The sequence below is a fragment of the Pelodiscus sinensis genome, chromosome 8 (assembly GCF_052426305.1).
Source record: "Pelodiscus sinensis isolate ZL-2025 chromosome 8, ASM5242630v1, whole genome shotgun sequence".
Classification (NCBI taxonomy): Eukaryota; Metazoa; Chordata; order Testudines; family Trionychidae; genus Pelodiscus; species Pelodiscus sinensis.
This window is the reverse complement of record NC_143059.1, coordinates 34,907,603-34,922,440: the sequence shown is the minus strand read 5'-3', so window position 1 is coordinate 34,922,440 and position 14,838 is coordinate 34,907,603. Positions and strand designations below refer to the sequence as shown.

General features: G+C 38.2%; 1 protein-coding gene across 4 annotated transcripts in view; it reads right to left on the bottom strand.

Moving 5' to 3' along the window:
• The window catches only part of PCDH15 (protocadherin related 15), a 1,468,744-nt gene that overhangs the window by 913,863 nt on the left and 540,043 nt on the right, over positions 1-14,838 (bottom strand). The gene's annotated exons all lie outside the window — the stretch shown is intronic.

Genomic DNA, 14,838 nt, shown 5'->3' with positions numbered 1-14,838 from the left:
CTGAATCCACCACTGGGTCACGGAAAGAAGCAGTGTAGAAGCATGAACTCAAGGAGGTTGGAGAAACCGATAGAACCAAGAAAAACGTGCAAAGTTTGGCAACTATGCCAGCAAGCCAAGCTCAGGGTAATGGAGAACCCTGGGGAAGTGCAACTTCCTGTACCATGCTCTATATCCCTTCACTTCCTGCCCAGTTTTCTATTCAAAAAGCACAAGGGATGAACACCTTCTCTGAGAGAATCAGGTTTCAGGCCTATGGGGAACAATGAGAGAGGAGAGCCACATTTGTTGGGAAAAGTTGGCTATTATTTATGAGACCAGCTCATACTTTCAAATCCATGCAACTTGCAAAGGCAGAAAGGCAATAAAATTAAAACTTCTATACAATAATTGTTATAGCATCTGATTAATTGCAACTTAAGCTCCTCAAAATGTACAAGTTATTAATGTGTTTTAGCCATGTGGAAAGTTCTAAGGGTTAGCTATTTAGTACTCAATGATATTTGAAAAAGGGGAAAAAAACTAAAAAAGATTAATTAAATTTAATGCAAAGTAATTAACATTTACTTGAAATTTCTCAGGCAATTCAATCTTTTCCCACAGATTATGTGCTCCAATTGTACAGAAGATATATTATATTTGCATTTTGTATGAAGAACCTGAGATTTTGCTTTAAGTAGGAAAATGCAACCACAACCAGCATATTCATGGTAAATGTGTGTATGCCCAAACCAAAGACTAGTGACATATACAATACAAGCTTTGTTGTTCAGCATTCATAGGTAACAGGAGTTGCCAATTAATCAAATGTGTCAGTTATTTGAGCTTTACACAGATGGTTCATGAATTTTTCATGATATGCAAATATGTTCAAGATATGAAATAACCTTGATACTACACCTCTTATTACTATTACTGTGTACCGTACTGTAATTTACTGCTCATCTACTATCACGTCAATAACTTCGGCTGTTGACGTTCCACTGGTTCAGCACAATCAACAAGCTGCAGAAGCATTTTGAAGCATCTTGTGGGTGTCTGATTGCCTATAGGTCAGTTGCCTTTTCTTGAAGAAACTGTAGTGGATAATGTGCAGCTGCATGACTTCTAGAATAAAATGATGGCTGCTTAGCAAATTTAACAAAATTTTCCACATTCTGTGTAGCAGTAGTCCAGGAGATTTTGCTTTCTTTGCTATTTCTTCTGCAGCACTTCTCTCTGTATGGACAACCAATTTCTATAATTTCACTGCCAGGGTTTGTGTGATATCTAAATCTTGATCGATGTTCAGCTACTGTTCAACTTCGTTGTCCTTAGTTTTGTGATTGGGTTTGTGGGATCACCATTTTGAAGGACATAAAGTATATCCTGTAGTGCGCTCTCTTTTTGGCTGACACTGAATCCTTCAAATCCTTCTTCATCAGAAGATCCCTCTACAAATATCACTTCCACCCACAATTTTCTCTATGTTCTCTCAAGTTGTAGGTTTGACAGAAGACCAAGCACATGCTGCATTGAAAACTGCATCTTATATGCCTACCATGATTGAAACTCTTGGATTGTGCCTTTAAAGATGGGCAGCTTCCTCATAAAAATCCCTTCCGTAAATGACTTTCAGGTTTTAAATAATTCCCTGATTTATTGGCTGAATAAGTGAGGTGACATTTGCAGACAGGAAGACCATAAAAATATTGCCAGACACAAGTTCTGGTTTGGAAGGGCAAGCTCCACAGTTATCTAAAATCAGAATTATCTGTGTCTCTTTTGGCACTCCAAGTTCCTTCAGATAGACTTTTACAACAGGAACAAAGATATGGTGGAACTGGTAGAAAAATATTTCCTTGTCCATCCATGCATGAGGCTTGAATTTTGAAGCCATTAGCAATTTGATTTTGTGTGCCAGCAGCATTTGCACATGTAAGCACAATGATGAAGTCCTTGTTCCTCTTGAATCCAGGAGTACCAGCCTCATCTGCATCAGTAAGGACTGAAGTCTGCAGGCAATACCAAAAGAGTCCTATTTCATCAGCATTGTAGATGTTCTCTGGGATTATGCCATGCTCCACAATCAACTTCTTAAAAAATATACAATATTTCTCTGCAACCTCATGATCAGCACACACAGTTTATCTCCAGAGATATCAAGCTTCTGATATCATGTCACATCTTAAAACATGCCAACCTAACATCAGAAAAAAAACAGGTGTCTCAGTCATTTCCATGTGCCCATAAAAGTCCTTGGTCTTTTTGATCAATGTTGATCCAGAAATTAGAGCGTCAATGCCAAACTCTGGTATCTATAATTCGTTCCTGTTTTCTCCTCTGTCAAGGCACCCAATTACGTCCAATTTCTGGGTCATCAACACAACACATTTTCTTTTTGGACCTTTGCTTGTTTATGGTGTATTGTTTGCAATAGTTGGAAGATGGGTTAGTTCAGGGGTTTTCAAACTCTGGGTTGCAACTTGTAAGGGCAAGCCTCTACCTGGCTGTGAGACACTTTGTTTACCTGTGTCTCCACACGTATGGGGGAAAAGGTCATGTTTCTCATTGGATGTGGATCGCTGTTCCTTGCCAATGGGATCTGTGGGAATGGTGATCTGAGGACAATGAGAACTATGATTACCCACGCCTGTGTTTAAGTGTTTTTTGTCCAAGCTAATATTTATGAAACCTTAACTGTGGGAATTTCCTGACTTCTGAGTGTTTATTCTCTTCTAAGGAAAGGTAACTGAAATGTGAAGACTGATTAGCTGGGTCAGTAATACATTTCAATTGTTATAGCATATCTAATTAGATAACATGAACACTAGTGTATTACAGGTTGCATTTAAAAAGAAAAACAGTAAGAAAAATATAACATGAGAAATGTGACTTAGCTAATTGTTATTGGTCCCTCCATTAAACACCACACTACATTTCAGAGTACTCAGTGACTAAACATCTACATTGTACACATTAGTCTGGACCATCTGCTACAAAACAACATATTCAAAACATCCATTTCTACCCACTTCACACTGCTGGAGGAGGAGAGAAAAGGCATCAGTCTTGCGATGGCTGGTCGTTTGTAAAATAATGTTGAGAAGTCTAAAATATGTCCGTAGGATGTAAGGATTGATTGAAGGCTTAATTTCATGATTGTTATTCGACTGTTAGTAAAATATTCAACAACAAGTTGTTTTCATCTTAATTTCTCTAACTGATGCAATAAATAAAAATGAATTATGAAGTTGCTACTAGACCTCTACAACAGACATTAGCTTTCAACTTGGAAGTACAATTTCACATGCACGGACTTGCTGAATGCAGCAAAGCTTAAATGAGTATGGAAATAACATAAGCTAATAAAGTTGCACCATTTCTGCATGACTTTAATTTGGGGCTCACTATTTTATGGCACAATAAAGGTAAGTTCTTTCCACTTAGAATGAATGAGATGTTTAGGGATTTTCTTTTGCCAGAATCTAAACAAAGTGACAGGTTTCCTGCCATCTTTTACTCCTTCCCAAACTATACAAACAATGATCCTTCTGAGAATGAAGAATCATACCATGGGCTAAAATGACAGCTAAAATGTAGCCTGTGCAAGATAAAGTCTTCTATTGATCCTATCATATATTAAGACATACCATGGACTTGTCCCCTTTACCTCCTCCGTGGAACAGTATTTAAACATGAAACACACCAAAAGAGCACTTAGTGTTTGCAGTTGTCAAGATAAACAAGTACATTAATTCATGTTCAATTGAAAGTGTTTGAGACACTTCATGTAGACAGGAGCTGATATCAAGTCAAATGTATTATACGGCTTCATAATTCCTTCTGAGGAAAAAATAGACAAATGATGTAGTCCTTATTGTAAACAAAATTTGTGCAAGCTAGTCCATTATCTTTTTCCCTTGTCTCCCTCCTTTATGAAAGCATTGTCTAAGCACACAAGAGACAGATATGCTATCTAGTTTTTAGGACCATAAGTTTGGGATGACTTATTACTCATGGGACCTGTTTGTCCATCCCTTTTTGTCTATCTATCTTTCCTTGATCTCAAGTGAGAGGATACTGGGGATTAAACATGTTGATTATGATTATTCATTTACAGTTTAGTGAAGGCATTGCTTTATCATCAATTCAATGCTAAATTAAAGCAGGACCTTTCCAAACATATTAATCTTATTCGTATTTGTAGTGGAATGGAAAAAAAACCAAACATTTGCAAGATCATAGAGAGGTAATGATAATAGAATCATAGAATAGTAGGACTGGAAGGGACCTCGAGAGGTCATTGAGTCTAGTCCCTTGCCCTCATGGCAGGACCAAATACTGTCTAGACCATCCCTGATAGACATTTATCTAACCTTCTCTTAAATATCTCCAGAGATGGAGATTGCACAACCTCCCTGGGCAATTTATTCCAGTGTTCGACCTCCCTGACAGTTAGGAACTTTTTCCTAATGTCCAACCAAAACCTCCCTTGCTGCAATTTAAGCCCATTGCTTCTTGTTCTATCCTCAGAGGCCAAGATGGACAATTTTTCTCCTTCCTCACTATGATACCCTTTTAGATAGCAGTTTTCAGGTATCATGTCCCCCCTCAATCTTCTTTTTTCTAAACTAAACAAACCCAATTCTTTCAGCCTTCCTTCATAGGTCATGTTCTCTAGACTTTTAACCATTTTTGATGTTCTTCTCTGGACCCTCTCCAATTTCTCCACATCATTCTTGAAATGTGGTGCCCAGAACTGGACACAATACTCCAACTGAGGCCTAACTAGCGCAGAGTAGAGCAGAAGAATGACTTCTCGTGTCTTGCTCACAACAAACCTGTTAATAAATCCCAGAATCATGTTTGGGTTTGTTTTTTGCAACAGCATCACACTGCTGACTCATATTCAGCTTGTGGTCCACTATAATCCCTAGATCCCTTTCTGCCGTACTCTTTCCTAGACAGTTGCTTCCCATTCTATATGTGTGAAACTGATTGTTCCTTCCTAATTGGAGCACTTTGCATTTGTCTTTATTCAACTTCATCCTGTTTACCTCAGACCGTTTCTCCAATTTTCCAGATTATTTTGAATTATGAACCTATCCTCCAGATTAATCACAACCCCTCCCAGCTTGGTATCATCTTCAAACTTAATAAGCGTACTTTCTATGCCAATATCTAAAACGTTGATGAAGATATTAAACAGAGCCGGTCCCAAAACAGACCCCTGCGGAACCCCACTTGTTATACCTTTCCAGCAGGATTGTGAACCATTAAAAACGTCTCATTGAGTATGGTTATCCAGCTAGTTATGCACCCACTGTATAGTAGCCCAATCTAAGTTATATGTGCCTAGTTTATTGATAAGAATATCGTGCAAGACCGTATCAAATGCCTTACTAAAGTCTAGGTATACCACATCCACCACTTCTCCCTTATCCACAAGACTTGTTATCCTATCAAAGAAAGCTCTCAGATTGGTTTGACATGATTTGTTCTTTACAAATCCATGCTGGCTGTTCCCTATCATCTTTGCACCTTCCAAGTGTTTACAGATGATTTCCTAATGATTTTGCCAGCTCTTGAAAAATACTCTTGCAGACCTGCTCCTTGCAAGGTGTAAGGAAAAAGTTCTCCGTCGTTTCTAAAACCATTTGGATGGTGACTTTTGAAATCTCTGAAGGAGGAGAAAAACATATAGATGTTAAATTTTAAATTAAGTATTGACATAAGCAGCAAATATGAACTCTGTTATGTCAGTTGGCTCTCACACTACTTGTTAAAAATATATATTTCTGTAGAACTCTACAAAACATTGCAGATTTTTCTTTTGACAGTTTATTTCTCTTTTAACGTATAATCCAAAAATCTAATCATGAAGCTGAATTCCAGTTTCATTTCTTGTGGTATATGTGCAATGTAGATGAAACGAGATATTTTAAAATTCATAACTGTTTAATATAAGCAGATGTTTTTAATTCTTTGATGTCAAAAATCTAACATTTTTCACTGAGAATCACTACTGTAAAATGTGGAAATACTCTGGTAATGACTAGATGCAGATGGCCTGGGTAAATATTCTGAAAGCACAAATAGTTTATGTTCATGAGCAAATAGATTAACCAAGCTGTGACATTAATCTACTGAATAACTGGAATATTATCCTTTTGAAATATGTTGCTTCAGACAGAAGGAAAGTGAAAGGGGAAGTTTGAGTGAAGTAATTGGAGGGGCTTAATTGGAATAGTGGACAGCACACAGGGGCATAGTGAGGGGGACAGAAGCCCTGGTCACCATGCTAGGGGGAGCACAGGGAGAATGGTGCAAATGGGTCCAGTGTGGCTGCAGCTGCTGTGGTGGAGCCAGGCAGTCCCAGACCCACTCACGCTGCCCCCACAGCTCCCATTGGCTGTGTTTTCTAGCCAATGAGATCTAAAGAGTGGGCTCATGGGATGGGTGCAGCGCACAGAGCCCTGGAAGCCCCTATGCTTAAGAGCTAGAGGAACATATCTGCTGCTTCCCAGGACCTGCACGAAGCCATGTAGGGAGCTTGGCAGCCCTGCACCAACTGAACTTTTAACAGCCAGGTCAGTGGCACTAAGCAGAGATACTAAAGTTCCTTTTCAATTGGGGGCTCCTGTCAGAAACCAGATAACTGCCAACCCTAATTCCCATTAGTATCCCTGCCCTCCCCCAGAAACACTGCCCCCAGGTGGCAGAAAGCGTCCGGAATATACAGGGGCCTCATATCTGCCTCCCACAAAAGGCAGAGGAAGCAGAAGTCTCATTTTAGAGATTAGGAGGCCAGGAACAAAGTCTCCACGCACACTGTGGCATTGCTTTTTGAAAAACATCTTGTCAAGGTGGTAAATGTCTGGAGAGGTTGTGAGATCTCCATCATTGTCTAATCTGTTCTTAAAAATATCCAAACACCTGTCAGAGTTGGTGCTTGGTTCTGCCATGAGTGCAGGAGACTGAATTTGATGACCTCTTGAGGTTTCTTCCAGTACTAGGATCTGTCCCCAATGGATATAGCATCTCAGCCTGAGGATGAGGAAGGATCCTACTATTGGTTACCACAGGAAGAGTGTTCCATCCCACAATGTGATTAGCTATAAAAGGAGGAACAACAATACATAATGGATGTGGATTTTTCTATATATTTAGATATGACAGGATTGTGAACGGCACTTGCTAAACATCATTTCTAGATCAGTCTCCAAGTAAGGTGAATAACAACCTGTTCCAGTCTTTTCAACATAAGACTCAGTTAATGGCCTAATCTCTAGAAGATGATGATGATGTTTCAGTGCCTTAACATGTTCTGTTATTGTATGTAGGACTTGCTGAATTAATTACTAATCATGCGGAGTATCACATTCAAAAGAAAAAAAATAATCATACATGCTATGCCTCATTTTGGCTTAACGTCTACAGTTTTCCATTTTAATGAATTTACTGCAGCAATAATAAAAGATTACTTTAAGAGCAAGAATTTTCAATAAAAATGCAAATTATATAAAAAAAATCAGTGTAAAACTATGCACTATTAATTTATGCCTCAATGCAAATATATCAAACACACACAAGTTTGGAAGATAGAGAAATTTGCAATTGCTGTTTTTTAAGTATATTATAAACAGATGTGTGTTTCAGCGGACCATGTATTGTGTGTCATAGTAAATATTCCAGTGCTAAGAAAGATACTGGTGACAGAGTTTCTATGATTTTTCATTTACGAAAGAATCAAGAAATAACAAGTTGGAAATAGCATCATATAGTAAGTACTATGGTTTCTGAACCGTGATCTTATATTTGAGGCACTGGGATTATTTAATGGCATTTCTGTGAATGGGGACTTTTCCATGTAAAGAGTGAGGTTACTTTAATCTGGAAATATTTATAAATTCAGAGTGCTCCTTTTGCAATACTAAAAAAATAAATAAATTAGCGTGTATCTTTGGCAATTTCCAACATACTTGTTAACTCTTTATAGAAATAAAGTGCATATTTAAATCATTCCCTTAGTATATTTAAATAGATTCAAGATTAGACTTTACAGTATTTTAATGAAATTTATTGTCAATCAAATTGTCATTTCCATGCTTTGAACAGCCCAGAACCCACCAATCAGTATACCAATCAGTTCTATCACTTCTTCCCAACTATCTAAAAGGGTGTCATAAGGAGGAGGGAGAAAACTTGTTCATCTTGGCCTCTGGGGATAGAACAAGAAGCAATGGGCTTAAACTGCAGCAAGGGAGGTTTAGGTTGGACATTAGGAAAAAGTTCCTAACTGTCAGGGTAGCCAAACACTGGAATAAATTGCCCAGGGAGGTTGTGGAATCTCCATCTCTGGAGATATTTAAGAGTAGGTTAGATAAATGTCTATCAGGGATGGTCTAGACAGTATTTGGTCCTGCCATGAGGGCAGGGGACTGGACTCGACCTTTCGAAGTCCCTTCTAGTCCTAGTATTCTATGGATCTATAACTCCCTAGTTTTATATGATATTGTAATGCCCAAAGTTCTGTTAAAAAAAAATTAAGCCTAGCCCAGGTCCAAAAGACAGCATTACTCATTCTTAAGAGCCACACTTTTAAAAAAATACCAAAAATGTTAGAAAGCATTTTTTTTTGGGGGGGGGGGGTACAAAGAGTCCTCAGCTGTCCCCATCAGGACAGGAGACTTCTTCTGGAATGTTCTACACAAACAAGATATGTGGAAAGTACCAACCAAGAACAGGGCACATTTTCAAAAAGGGAAAAGCAGGACAAATGCTGGAGCCCTCTGCCCACCACTCATCCATGGTTCTGCCTCTCCTCTTCACCCAAGGCCTTGCCCCACCCAGTGTAAGATGCCAGGGTTCCCAAAAATACCACCCAGCATGTGTCTCAAGCCCACTGGGTGAATCACCCAAAGCAGATGATGGGTGTAAGGCTTCCCACAATGGGCCAGGCTCCTTGGGCAGCTTGTCTATTGACCCACACTAACTTCCAGCCTAGCCAGCAGTCAGGACTTCCTGTGGGGAGCGGGGAAGCAGAGACAAGTCCTCATGGCAAGGGAGGTGTAAGGTGCATCTCAGCAGAGCTGGCACCACCCATGAGCCTTGGGCAGGCAGTGACCAGTCCCACAGAGAATCAGAGAGAAATGCTGTCCTGGCATTCATTCAGTCCAGGACCAGGACAAACTGAATGTTGGGATGACTAGGATCCTGGCTTGGGCAGGGCAGCATAAAAAGGACAAGCCATTTCCTAAAGACCACTTCTCAGTCACTCTTGATTTGCATTGCCCATCCAACATTAACTGCTTTATTTTGGTACTATAACAAATATGCTGTTTGAAGTGTTCTGATGATAAAGCCTGCACTGCAACATGATGAACTGCAGAATCAGAGCTTTATGTATACTGTAGATCTCAAATGAAGACAACTCCAGGATGCACTAAGTTATGTACAGTAAGGTAAATTCTCACACTAAGACACTGGTAGAGCTATAAACATAGTTTTATTCCTAGAATATAGTGAGTATGGTTTTTAGCCAAGCCACATGGGAAAACCAAAATTAAAGATTGGTGTTTCAAATGCAGCTCACACTAACTGAAACCCCAAAGTTTGGTGGGTGGAAAAGATACACGATTCTCACACTCACTTGTCTCGAGCCACTAACAGAATTGTTGATAAGAAAACATTTTTAGAAGTCTCCATCACACCCCATCCTGCATTGCAGCACAGGCAAACAGAGGTACTCCGTTACTCCTTTCACTGTAAGTATTAAAGAATTACAACTCACATATCTGTCAGATTCTTCAATACACTTACTGACTCTTTTCATACTCTCCTATCGGGGCAAAATACATGAACAACTCACATTTAAATTATACACCAGCGATGGAATTTTTATTCATGATTCACCTGATAGATGATGTATCACTTAAAGAAAATTAGGTGGACATTGCTATGACAATTGGTCAAGGTGACACTATTTTTCCAAAGTTGATTTACATCTAAATAAGCAATTTACCAAGCTTGTAAATGTCAATCTGCACTGAGGCAGAAAACTGTGAAGTTCTTAAGTAGACGCTCTCCTCAGGACCAGAAGGTCAGTGCTTATGTTGTTTATTATGTCAGAACACTTTTGCTTTCAAGATGTGGAGACTGTTTAAGAGGTCCAAGATTATAATAATTACAGAAATGCAAAAGCAAGAGTATTACAGGTTGAACTATGTAGGATAGCAAACTTGTTAAAGACAAAAGCCTTTTTGAACTATAAACATCTACCTACAGAAAATAGTTAGTATATAATAATGTTATATAAAAAGAACAATCTAGTACAGCGACAGGTAAGATACGTCTCAAGCTGAATCTGACCCATCAAGCCACCAGACCCTCAGGCACACAGCTGCCACTGATTCAAAAGGAGGGATGCTCCATTTGGCATTCTGTGTTACAGGATGGGGGAAGCTTCATGTGATCTCCCCAGCTCCAGCCCAATCCTTAAATTTTTCATTTAAGTGAAATTTCCATTTAGGTAATGAAATTGTTGCATTTTGGTTTTCTAATAAAATCATTCACATTCTTTAATCTGCTTTTCTATATATTCGCCTCCCCTCCAAAAAAGTGACAAAATGAACAATACCTCTTTTATCCACACACTCTCCTTGTCTCATGTTTTTATTTTTTCATTCTTAAAGTTTCAAAACTTTATAAATTTCAGTAATGTTATAGAGTAGAAAAAGGAACAAAACTAATTGAAGAAAAATTATTCCTAAACATCACCCATCATTGCATATAGTGGTAAGACATGGAGAACAAGATGAGAGAAAAAATAATCGGATGTTTTGTTTTTAAAAATAAATGACGTGAACATTTTAATTCAAAGCTACCATAAAAGACCCACACCTTCTGAAACTTCCCATCAAGAATTTTAATATGAAGAGACATTTTTCCTGAAAAACATTGATAAAACCCCTTTTTAAAGATAAAATTTTGTATGGACCTTTTTGCTATTGTACAAGCAATTCACAGTAGTACTTAAGCTGCAGCAACTAAAGGTTCCTTGATCTATACAGCTAACAAATCCTGACAGTATCCCTTTAATACAATAAAAATATGCCACAAGAAAATAAGCTGCACACCAACACATTTCAGAGGGACTAATTAATAGATATAGCAATTTTGGTCAAGATGACTCATTCAAAATATTCCAGATAGTTGTTATTCTATCGCATGAACTATTCAATTCCTCTTCCTCTTTATTTTTTCCCTGTTTGCATTGAAGCAAACTGAACATTAAACCAGAACACAATAGTATACAAAATTAAAACACTTGCAAAAACCTTTTAACACCTGTATCTTCAGAAGGAATATTCTGAAAATGATCTGTGTTACTCCTCAGCTTAACCTTTTCTGGGATTTCATCTACTTTTCCTGAATCTATAAATACCACAAGATCTATTTTTACTACTCACAGCCATACCTGCATTAGACAGAATACAGAAAAAAGTCTATAATTCTTACTATTTCTTAACACATGAAAAAGTAATTTATTCAGAAAGACTAACTGTCCAAAGTCATGCTAGAGTAGCAGTGCCCAATAAAATACTGCTGAAAAAGGAAGTATCTGAATGGAAGCATTTAGAGCAGGGGTGTCCAAACTTTTTTCAAAGAGGGCCAGATTTGATGAAGTGAACATGCATGAGGGCCGACCATTTTGCCTGACATTCTTTGAACCATTAAAATTAAATGCAAATTAACTATTTTATGCAAAGTTTATTGCAAACGGCATACTTTTCATTTAGTCACATGGATGACAAATCTAAACAGGTGTTAAATCACTCTGCCTTTCATATCTGAAGGCCAGATGGAAAAAAAAATCCAGGAAGCTGAAATATGTCAGGAACATTGTAAAGTACATTACATATTATTGGTAATAAAGGTTGTCTGTCAACTTTTAAGTTCAAAAAATATGAACAGGAACATAACACCAAGTATACATGTTGTGTCCAAATATATTTATAAATGATTTAGACCAACTGACTAACTGAGATTTTACAATGTATTCATCTCAATACATATGGATTCGTTGGGGGCCATAAAAGATAGATATTGCCAAATTACCTGTGGGGCCGTATTAAACCAGAACACGGGCCGCAATTGGCCCGCGGGTCGGACTTTGGACATGCCTGATTTAGAGTCATGACATTACTTTTCAAAAGGCCCAGAAAGCTGGATTACTTTAATTCCCTTTTAGCAGGGCTTACAGCAAAGCCTTTGTCAATTGCACATTGGTCAGACTGTAGAAGCATGTTTGCTTACTGATTTGAGCAATCAAAAACATACTATTGCCTCTCTGCAGTCTTTACATTCTAGAAATTCATGGAGCAACCATTGCCATAGGTCGTAAGTCTGGATTCAAACTGACACTTTCTGTATCAAAATCCTCTACAATTTGACCTAAATACATTATACATAATTAATCTGTGAATTAAACTTAGAAGCATTATTTCTTTTGTTAAGATATGTGCCTGATTTGAAGGCACATATTCATAACAAAATAATCTGAATTCCGTGCTGCCATCTCATACAGCACCTACATTTGTTATCCCAGCTCAGACTCATTTCCCAGTCTGACAGCATGGGGCACTGAGGAAGCCACACATTCATACTGTTATGAAACAGAGGTCTTCAATTCACTGTTGTAAGTGAATTAACAGTCTTTGTAGGGAGTTCCTCAGCCCTCCCTCCCCCAATTCCTTTACTATGGGAAGTCAGCACAGTGCAGACCCTTGAGGACTGGAGAAGAAATGGGGGGGGGAGGGTAGGGGTTAATCATTCATGAAGGTTCTAGGATGTGCATATAACTAATATAAAGAATAAGTAACTCAGGTGTTAACTAGAAATGACAAATGCAATTATCATGTACTTTTCTTACCTCTCTTGACTAATCAACACATTACCCCAGCACTGGTGTGTATTAGGGTTTTCACTTAGAGTTGAAACTAGCTGCCACTACAAGGTCTAATTCATGTCATTCTAGGATAGCTGCCAGGACAGCTGCAATGGGTATAAGCTTGCCTTCCCCTCTCCCCCCCCCCATGAATGATTGCTAGCCCCCTTTTTATATTTTCTTCATGCTTCAGCTGCATTTTCCTTAAGATGTAAAGGAACTATTCATTCACGCAATTTTTCAGCACTCACAACTTCCAACTTGCAGTGCCAACAGCTGTTAAGGAAAAACCTAAAATAATTCTAAGTTTTCCCCACACAGCAACTGTTTGTCAAAACCAACACTGTATTTTTAAATAAGTTAACAATTTGAGCTGAGAGAGACAACCCAGGTTGTAAAATTTATCTTCAGCAAGAAGCAGCGCTCTGTTCAGTAAGAGAAATTGAACTTGCTGAGCTGACTTCCTACTTGCGATCTGAACCATAAATTCACTCAATGCCCTGAGGTATGCACCCTGCAAAAAGACCCCTTGAACAAACTGTGTATCATTCGTTGTGTCTTCTTTTAATCTTTAAAGAGCACAGCCTTCAGCAGTAATAGAGGCATGTCATGAAAGCATTACTCCCAACATGTAATCGTGGACAGAGTATTAAAAAGTGCTCTTAATATATCATGTATAAATTGCAAAAACAAACAAAGATACAAAATAATTTACCTGGCTACTTGGAGTGCTCAACCAGAAAAAAAAGGGGGGGGGATTCAAAGAAAATAAGTATACAAAGAAGATATTGGCAGTAAAACTAATTCTCCAGAAGGAAAGTGATTTTAAGAAAATTGGGTTATTTAGCTGTTCTTTGGATAACACACTTTGTTGCTTTTGCTTTGATGAAAGCATATTTATATTGAAAGAGTATTTATATCCTTCAAAGTAGGAATAAGAGCCTCCGGAAAAGGGCGCTTTTTCCGGAGGATCGGGGCCAGTGTAGACGCTCTTTTCCGGCTTTTCTAAAAGCCGGAAAAAAGCGGCGGACATTTTTATTTAAATGCCGCGGGGGATATTTAAATCCCCCGCGCATTTCCCTACTACGATGGCTGAAATTACCATGCCCCTTCCGGAAAAGGGGCCAGTGTAGACGTAGCCAATGTGTTTATTGCTAAAAGGCAGTCATACTGGTGTTTTTGCCTTCTAAAGCCACTGTGGAAAACACAGCTCTTGGGGTTTTTTTTTTTTTAATTATTTCTCGTTTTTCATGTAGGCAGCTTCCAGTAAGAAAAAAAACAACACTGAAATGAAGCCTGGGATGGTCATTAACAGAGTGAGGCAAGTCTTTTCTAGAGTCACTAATTAACAATATAGGAGGTGTATAACAGAAGTTCACCCAGATTATATTTTATCTGAATGAGTTCCCTGCTCTGTGAAACTCAAAGCCAAATATTTCAAACAAAGTATTAGTGTGATAGAGTTTAGAAAGTTAGGTGTTCCTACAAACTTATTGCAAAGAAAGTAATTTCTCTTGTGGATTGGAAGGAGGACCCATTTAAGGCCTAATTCACACAGATGATGAGTGCACACAAATCCCATTGAAGGTGAAAGCTAGCTGTAACTGAAACAGACTCACACTTTAGTGTCAGAAGAGACCATTGTGATCATCTAGTCTGACATCTGGCACATTGCAACCTTTTCAAACCATAGAGCCTACCTACACCAAAATTCAGAACAAGTAGTCAAAGAGCCGTATAAGAAAGCCCATTTGCATGATTGAAAATATACAATATTATTGTAACTGACATGATTAATAGCATAAATGAAACATTTTGCTGAGGCTTTATCTACAGAAGATATGCAGAAAAGACAGAAATATTTGTCTGTCAAGAATAAGCTTGAACATAGAGAGAAAATGAAAAAT